The sequence below is a fragment of the Macrobrachium nipponense genome, chromosome 31 (genome assembly GCF_015104395.2).
Source record: "Macrobrachium nipponense isolate FS-2020 chromosome 31, ASM1510439v2, whole genome shotgun sequence".
NCBI classification, from domain to species: Eukaryota; Metazoa; Arthropoda; class Malacostraca; order Decapoda; family Palaemonidae; genus Macrobrachium; species Macrobrachium nipponense.
This window is the reverse complement of record NC_061093.1, coordinates 32495015-32505014: the sequence shown is the minus strand read 5'-3', so window position 1 is coordinate 32505014 and position 10000 is coordinate 32495015. Positions and strand designations below refer to the sequence as shown.

Below are 10000 nucleotides of genomic sequence, written 5' to 3'. Positions count from 1 at the left end.
ATTTTTCTCTTTTTAAGCTCTAGCGAGCATCGTTTTCGTAGCGTACACTACTTCCCTATCACACCAGAGTTGAACGCCCGTACATAAACACGTGCGTCCGTGCATACCATTCACACAGGCACGCAAACAAATATGCACATATGCGTGTGTGTGTTTGTACATGTGTGCGCGTGCGAACATGCAAATGATTAAATACGACAACCACCAAAAATGTACACGAACGTCGTGAGCTAAGGCGTAATTTATGACGTACATTCCACATGCGACTTAGGCTATATTTTCCTGCTCAAGAATAGTTGAAACCCAGGGAAGTGTTTTGAACGTATAGCTCTCGTGGTATACTTGCCGTGTCTCTTGAGAGAGAGATAGAGAGAGAGAGAGAGGAGAGAGAGAGAGAGAGAGAAATCGAATTTCTTAACTGAAAATGCTTTCCTTTTAAGCAACGACTTGGTAAAGTGCTGCTTCGCACAGTAATCGCAGCTAATAATTGCGAGCTCCTTAAGTAGTCGTTATCATTCAGGTCGTCCCCTTAATTACAGAAAGGCTGCCGCTTATGCTCTTTATGTTAGTGCCTATTTAGGGTTGCTTGCATTGTTTGCCTTTGAGCCGGGGACCATGGGTGGGCATGCAACCTGACGCCGGTCCTGTGCCGAAAATGGAAATAGCCTCTGGGGCAGGGAGAAGAAAAAAAACGGCATAACAGAATATCCTTTACTTTCCCATATTGTCTCATCTTGAGGTTTCCTCCATTAAGATGGTCCTATTTTTTTATTTCATTAATATAAATATTTGTTTTTCAATTTTTTGTTTTTCATTTTGAGATAAAACTGAAGCGAAACTGGAAGCATATCAGTGATCCAGGTGGTTTGTACATGATCTAAGTAAACACTGATGTTATTTACCGGTGATGTTACGTGGAAGACTAAGGCATTCTTTTCTTATCGATTTTATTTTAAAGATATTTAATCAATATTCTTAAAATCTTATGTATATTGTATATCTCTGATATAAGAAGTATTGTTGTTTGTATGTTATATGAATCAGATATCTATATTTTGAAAAAATCATTCTTTTTTTATAACTGAAATACGTTCCAGATCGTTCTTCATTTGACACTATACTCGTTTGCATTATATCTTTGATATTTCCTAGACTATTCTTCATCTAACGCATTGCAATTATCATATTTCTGTATTTTTTGAAGATATTTTTTAATTTTGCTTTATATATACGCGTCCGACATTTTCTTTTTGTATAAAAAGATGATCAGGAATTCCCATAAAAGATCTCTCTCTCTCTCTCTCTCTCTCTCTCTCTCTCTCTCTCTCTCTCTCTCTCTAAACGGAGACACGGAATTGAAGGGCTTTATTTCGTTTTGATTGTCAAGCATTCGTTTGTTTTTCTTATGCAGTATATATAAAAAATCGTGTATTATTTTATTTCATATTCACAAATCTTGGCAGATCCCTAAAGGTCGAAGTTATGCATAAATTGATACCAGTAAACTGGTTTCTCATTTTGGTTTGGTTTATTTATTCAGTTTTTATCAGCTCTGCAGCGGAGTGATAAAACTGAAAGTTTATGATCTCACCTGAGGTCCTATGTCAGTTTTACTGACGCCACCTGGACTTCAATTGTCTAACACTAACGTCAGAATTTGAGGAATGGAAAAGTTTAGTACCTGTCAAAGGTTATATGCTTTATACCTATTTTAGGGAAACTTCTATTTAGTTTTACTTCTTTTAATCTGGATTAAAATCTTCAAGTGCAGAAATTACTAATTTTCTGACCAAAAATAATTTAAAACCAGTCGTGGCGCGGAATGGTTTATATTGTGACTGATGTCTGATGCCTGGTTCGTTCAACAGTAAGAAAATTAACTGAAGCAGTTTTTTTTTTTTTTTTTTTTTTGTCTATGTTAATAGTTCTTAATACTGATCTATTCTTTCTGTGTTTCCTATTACCTTGTGCTACTTCCTTTAAATGAACATTTTCTTTGGAAACTTGAATTTCCAGTTAATGGCCTCTGTAAGTTTGTTCCATAATAATAGGGTTCATTTTAATATAATAATAATAATAATAATAATAATAATAATAATAATAATAATAATAATAATATTTTGAACAAATTCTGTTGAATAAAATAGCAAAATTCAGCGACTTAAGCTTATATATTGTGTGAAAAAATCAGAAAAGACAATATGTAAGATTAGCTGAATTCAGCCATTTTATTCAACAGAATAATAATAATAATAATAATAATAATAATAATAATAATAGGATGAGTCTTGAAAGGGAGAAACAAATGAAGTTATGTTTATATACTTATATTTAAAAGATAAATATGTACAGAAAGCCTTTGCGAAACTGTTCGATTCACCTTTTCAATGAAAAGTGAATGTTTTTCGTATAGATTTATTTCTAAATATATGTAGGTACATATACATAACTGTGGATTTGTTTCTCCCATATAATGATAAGAATAATAATGTATTTTGCTGTGTATACACAAATTAAGGCAGTCAAGTTTCATCCCCCACTACTTATACTTACCCAAACTGTGTTCTCTAATGACGTGCGTCCTTAGAGGCCTGATATACCGATACAGCTGCTTCCATTTGGGATTACACATTTCACATGTTAGCCTGATCCCTCCAGCTCCATTATCGGTAATCATATACGAAAGCTCTTGCATGCAGGCACATGAAGGAAATATTAGTTGAGGTTTTTTTTTTTCTTCATTGCCTGCTCTACACAGGCAAGACAATAACAAGAAATAACAAGAGAGCTTTCGTACCGCAAGGGTTTCATTTTCACTTAAAACGTCAAGATTATTATTATTTTTTTTTCTTATTAAACGCAAATTTGCTTATCGAAAAAAGTTATCGCTAATGTGATGCTTAAGGAAAGTACTTACATTAGCCGTCCTTTATCTCGTAAGACTTTTACTTCTATTTGGATCCTTGTTTATGAAACTAGGGTATGTTTAATAATAATATTTACTATAGTTTTATATAATATATATTTATATATATATATATATCTATATATATATATATATATATATATATATAATATATATATATAATTTTTTTTAAGCAAGGAATTGCTATGTGGGATGAACTCTGAATGAGTCATATTTTTCGACGAATTTCTATCCCGCCTCGTCCGTCGAGAGGCCAAATCACAGCCCCTGAAGGCCGTGTTTAATTCCGCGACGTTAAGTTTATGCTAATTCGACATCCTCGGTCAGATATTGGTGCTTATTTTTTTCTACGAGAATTTTTGAGATTCTTCTTATCAGTAAACACTACCTGATGCATATTTATTATCACGCTTCCCTTGTGGAATCTTCCTGACTGATTAATGCCGCGTCCCAACAGTTCACACCTTCGTCATACACTCGTCCTCCTTCCCGTTCGTATTCGTGTGTACTTTCCTAAACAACAACGTGTGGGGATACACGTAAACTGATCCGTGTCTGTCTGCCTGTCTGCATCACAACGCTTTCATGTGTAAGTGTTGGTGACGCTCATATCTGTTACGTGAGAGGGACGTACATACCTGGACGTTTAGGTGACACACATGTCTGGAAGGTGACAGATGTACGTTGATTGTGATGGTGATGAGTGAACATTGAATGTGAATTGGATGCACAAGACTTGAAGGTTACGGAATTTAATTCCCGGGATAACATTTCAAATTCCTTCTAAGGAGTCTTTGGTCAGGAATTAAATCAACCTCTCAAAAAAAAAAAAAATAAATAAATAAAATAAAAAAAAACTTTAAAATAGGAAAATTTATCTTGAATATGAATTGGATAAACAAAACTTGAAGGTTACGGAATTTAATTCCCGAGATGATATTTCAAACTCCGTCTAAGGAGTCTTTGGTCAGGAATTAAATCAACCTTTAAAAAAAACTTTAAAATAGGAAAATTTATCCGAATAAACCTTGAATGTGAATTAGATGCACAAAACTTGAAGGTTACGGAATTTAATTCCTGGGATAACTTTTCAAATTCCGTCTAAGGATTCTTTGGTCATGAAATAAATCAACCTTTAAAAAAAATACTTTAAAATAGGAAAATTGATCGGTTTCTGTTTATAGTTTTGTTAGTCTTCTTTTATTCATCTTTTGTAGTTAATGATTCCTAAAAAGCTGCTTCCTTTTGGCTACCCTTCCACCTCGCCTGTTCCCTCCCATCCCTTGCTTTCTCCACCACCAGCACCAACGCCACCCCCACCCCCACCACAGCCTCCAACAACCTGTTTCCCCTTGACGTCAACGCGGACGCAAAGCCACAGAGTGAAAGAAGTCACAATCTGACATAAGGCTCATATAATGAGGAAACAACAAGGCTATTTTTTTTTCCTCTCCATTCATTGGCGTGCTGGTTTATATTTTAGAAAAACGCTTTTTTATTCTTTTGCTTTTAACTTAATTGTTTCTTTTTTTCAGGCGACTTGTTTTTTTACAGCTAGGTCAATATAGTTGTTGGTTTAAGTCTAATCTTTCTAGCGAAAAAAAAATCTAAAGCTGAGAATGACTTCATTTTCTTCCCAACACAAAAACAACAGAACGAGGGGATGCGCGTTAAGCCTAATTTCATCGATTCCTTATTTCTGTCCCGGAGACCAAGGTTCTTTGCCGTAGACATCCCGACGGGTGACTACGGAGTTTTAAGACCAGGGCGTCGTCGTTCCCTCCGATGTCATGTTCCTTCTGTGGTGATCTTCGTCTTCCTTCGTCGCTTGTACGTTGTACATTGCGATGTACAAGGTCGCCTCTCCTATGTACAGATGCGTTTCTCTCTTTCTTTAGTCTTTCCTTGACAGATGCACAATGTACTTTTCGATGTACAAAGGCGCCTCTCTGACTTACTGGTGAGTTCAACAAACATTTGCCGTCACTTATAGCACCTGATCTCTTTACTTTTGATAAGAGTAACAGATATTTCTTCGTGATCTTAAGGTATGATCTTTATGATCCTTTTGAAGATTGGTCTCATCGTCCGCATATCCATGTTTCTGTAACGTTGCTGAGCTTAGTCCCACTCTTAATAAATGAGAATGCTTACAAATATATTATTTGTTCCCGTAGCTGAAATTCTATAAAGTTTCAAGTACAATGTCTGATCCCTTTCATTTGGAGAGTCCAGTACCCTATACTGCTCGGGTCCAAGGAGAACATGTAAGGCAAAGGTTACTGAACTCTCGAAAAGAAAGTGAGTACAAAATATACTTTAATTTTTTTTTTTTTTAAGAAGGTCGGCGAAAACAGCAAATTAAATATTTACAAGCCTTCTTTTTTTGAGCAAGGACGACTGAACACTCAAACGAAGGAAGACGGCCTCCAACCCAGAGAGAGAGAGAGAGAGAGAGAGAGAGAGAGAGAGAGAGAGAGAGAGAGAGAATACTCATTCATAAAAGCCTTGATACAGTGAATGGCACAACTTAAGTCATAGGGTAACGAAGATGCGCTTGTTTGTGATAACCGCAAAAAGGAGAAAAGGAAAATGCAGAGAAGAAAGAACGAAAGAAATACAAAAGCCTGAGTCACCGGCATGATAGGATCGTAGACAGTGGTTAGGATTTTGTCCAAATACTTCCGCAAATGGAGCCGCTTAAGCACTAACTCAGCAGACAGAAGGAAGGTTCCCTTAAGTAAAAAAAAAAAAAAAAAACTAACCGAAACTGTTCATGCATTACCTTCCACCAAAGATACTATAGAGTATTCTATGGTATCTTTGCTTCCACTCAGATCTTATGCTCTTGTATATATGTGTGTGTGTGTATATATATATAATATATATATATATATATATAGTATATATATATATATATATATATATATATATATATATATGTATATTATATATATATCTATATTACGTATATATAATATATATAATATAGTATATAGATATGTATATATATAGTTATATATATATATATATGATATATATTATAATATATATATATAGTAAATAATTATATACACATTATGGATTGCCATAATGTGTACATCCCTGCTTCTTTTTAAGAATCTTACATCTTTTTTAGAAAACAAGGTATTTCAAAAACGTGTAACTCGGTCCCTGTGATTGAAATCGAGCATGGGTAACCTGACCAGAGAAAGAGAGGCGGAGGAACACAGGAGAAAGAAAGAAAAAGTGGGGATTTGCCCTAGGAGGAACAGGGGTCAGGAATATTTGCCTTCAAACTTGCCGATGGAAAATTTTCACAAGGATACTCTTAATAGATATTTTATAGGATAAAGTATCTTTTGCCGCTTAAACTTTCTTATATGAAAGCTATAAAGAGCATCGTTTAATCACACCAGTGGAATTGTTTTAACTGAAAAAATACTGAAACAACCACAGATAGACAATATACACGGACATAAGTCCTGCTCATTTGTCTTCCCGCAGAAGAAAGCCAAAACCAATAATTGATTCGAAGGAATACGAATCACACAAAATAACCTTTTGCTCTCAATGTCTAAACTGCGTTATTATGAGATTAGAGCTGCTCCTCCATCAGTGCGGTCGGACGTGCAATTATTATGTAGGTCCCAGCACGGCCAATGATTATGCAAAAGAGATTGATATCAGGGTTGTATTGTGAATTGCAAAAGGCCTTCCATGTCAATACGGTCGTTTTAGTGCTTTCGTAGTGATGTGAAATGCTTTCCAAGACGCTGTCCTCTTCGGCTTCTTTTGTTCTTCTCGTTCTCCTGATGTTTTTTTTTTTATCTTGTAATGTTCCGTCATGTAATTCCTTTTTCTTTCGAACCAATCTTCTATCCTTCTTCTTTGCCTATTTTTTTTTTTATCGCGTGACGAAGTCAAAGTTTTTGCATTTTTTTCTAGGTAGTATATGTAATATACATTGAGTACAGATGTGTAGTGTGTACATATACGTGTGTTTGTATGTAGTACATATGTAGGTGTGATTCACATAAAGCACTTCAAAGGCGGTAAAACTTATGGATTCGGCTAAACCTTCGACAAACCCTTGCATTAGAGGGACAGAATTTCACGATGATTATAGTGTTAACATACTTTCACAAACTTTATGTCAGAGAGAGAGAGAGAGAGAAATATACCCCTGTAACCCATAATAACGAATGCGTATTCTGTTGCACCTGAAGTGACACCATATTCATATTCGTCATCTCGCCGTGTTTACAGGATGAGTTTACAGATTCCTCCGTGTGTCAAGATAAACGCGTTTCTGTTTGAGTTTCTATGCGAAGGGACAGTCTCTCTCTATCTCTCTCTCTCTCTCGGTAAGCAAATGTTCCTAGGGTACTCCGAACCTTAAGTAAAGTATATCTAGTGTGTAAACGCATTTTATTATTTTTACCTTGACGTCATTATCATTTCTATTCACAAGTCACCTGCCGTCATCTATACGCATATTAGTGCCATTTATAACCGTGACGTCAGAACATAAATTTAGACACATATGCAAACAAATAGAGTAGTTCAGCTGATGATTATGTAGGAAAGTGAGTCTGAATCCAAAGCCCAGGCCTTTAGATTGTGCGATAAATAGCGTCTTTCGAATTTTACTTCGAAACACTGTATTACCTCTTTTTTTTTATCCAGTAATTGTATCCGTTATGAACTGAAACCTCTTTATAGTATTTTAGACAGTCTAGAACAGTGGTTCCTAAGGTACGCCCCACGAATGAGTAATTTTATTTTTATGCGGGCCAATTCGAGAATATTTAAACAAAGTTAATGACCTTTTAGGCTTCCCCCACGTGAATATAAGAATTTTTGTATGTCACCTCAGGGGTCATCAGGAGTTTAGAGGAGATTCTGTGGAGCAATGCCAAAAAAGGTTGGGAACCACTGGTCTAGAATAAACTGAAGAACTTTTTTATTCTACCATAGTTATCTTTGATAGTAATTCCCATCATTCAGCCAAGGGTAACTTGAGTTATAGCTCTGTCGAATCTCTATGAGTGTTTGCTGTCTGTACATGGTATTCATATTTAACTACATGGATTCCTTTCTTGCATTCACAAGCCCTATACTGTCAACTTATTTGTATTCACCGATCTTTTTCTGTAAGGTTCTATATAGGACGTTTCCTTAATATCTTATTCTTCAGCTGTAACTGGTTAACTAAGGAATGCAATTTGACGCAACGTACACTCACATGTACTCATACGTAAGGATTTCAATCAAATCGTTCTGAGAGAGAGAGAGAGAGAGAGAGGAGAGAGAGAGAGAGAGAGAGAGAAAATTGCTGTTTTGAGAAAAGGGACTTTCTGGGACTTTTTCTCTCTCAAATACCCGAGTATAGTTAACGGCCCAGATATTGACCGGATATTTAAAATGCTTGAGGTTAAATGTATTTCTATTTTTCTTGATGCATACGGTATTTTTTCAGTCATTTGCTCATAAAGAAATAAGTCAGGTAGAGGCTGTAGTATGTGAAGTTCTCATGCATCGTGGAAAGTACTTTCAAGAACCGGGCAGCGTTTGATAACCTTGTCTCGTCACAGGTTCACTTGCTGACGTCATAATCTCTGGACAATTTTGGTAGATGATGACTCACTCGGACCCCTTTTTTCAATATAAATTTGGAAAATTTGTTCAAAAAGCCTCCTTTTTTTCACTGGAATTAATTCCCTCACAATTAGTTCTATACAGTATGTTTGAATTTTCAGCTCTTTATATCTAAGCTGGTTAGAAACAGTAAAGACGGATTTGGATAAAAACAGTGGCTGTAAAAAAGATAAAACACGAATTTAGCCAATTTGTAATAAAATCATGGCACGAACAAAACAAACTGGAAAGAATTACGTCCATCAGAAAAAACCAGCGCAACGCCTTCTCCTTTGCCAGACGATTCTCATTAAGAATCCCATTACAGTGAGGCTTATTGGTTACCGAAAATCCAACTATCTCATGAAAAGAGCCTCGAAAATTATAGGGTGTTTCTTGATGGCCTGAAGCGAGGTTCGATGTTGCTGCTGCTACAAGTCGCCGATCCCCCCTTTTGCAGACTTACGGTAGATTGGTGTTCTTGGCGATTGAGTCTCGATGGGTTGATTCTGATGGGGCAGTGGGTGTGGTAGCTTTTCTTCCCTCGTCTTTCCCTCAGTCAGCGCCCGCTTTTCTTATTCTAATTGGTGCGTGTATTCCTCTCCTTATTCGTGCTACTTTGGTGCAACACGGCGCCTTTTCTCGGGAAGTCTCAGTGTAAGTTTATAAACGTTTATACGTGAATTGAAATGGCTTTTTGTTAGTTGCCCTGTGCTGAGTGCATGTGATTGAATTGTGGCAGAAAGGTTGTGTTTGATAAGCCTAAAATATTTGGTCATTATAACGTAAGGATTTTCTACCTTGGATGCAAGAAGATACTGACGTACTAACAAAACATTAATGGAAAAAACTTCGAAGTTCATTTCCACCAAAGACTTTATTGAGACAAAATAATGAATTCTGCGTTAAACAATTTCTTACCTCTCTCTCTCTCTCTCTCTCTCTCTCTCTCTCTCTCTCTCTCTCTCTCTCTCTCACACACACCACACACACACACACCTCTCTTCAAAGCCTCAAGAGCTGAGGTTAGACTTTTTGCCTTTGCGGTTAGATCAGTCGAGGTTGAAGCCGTTCTGTGAATGGCCATAATGGGGGCGTGGCAGACCAATGAAGGAAACAGATTCACCACCTTTTGATAGTTGTGAATGACGCTGAACGTGAATTCAACTTCTTTTTATTTCTTTTCCCTCTGCCTTGCCTTTCTTTCTCACTGAGCGCAGATGACCAGATGTTTTGAGGTTCTTCAGAAGTGTCTCATTTACTTTGCAAAGGATGACACGATGAGAAAGATATGAGGAGCTGAAGCGAAAAGAGGGAATTGTGCCATGAAGGGCACTTGGGGCATCGTGCTTCATGTATTGGAAAGTTTAATTCAAGGTACAGCACGCAAGATGCGGACGCATCTTATAACACCGTGGCTAGTTTTAGCTAGAA

The 10000-nt window shown here is 36.4% G+C and overlaps 1 protein-coding gene across 6 annotated transcripts in view; it reads left to right on the top strand.

The window, feature by feature from the left end:
- The window catches only part of LOC135206748 (UPF0430 protein CG31712-like), a 687024-nt gene that overhangs the window by 635083 nt on the left and 41941 nt on the right, over positions 1-10000 (top strand). The gene's annotated exons all lie outside the window — the stretch shown is intronic.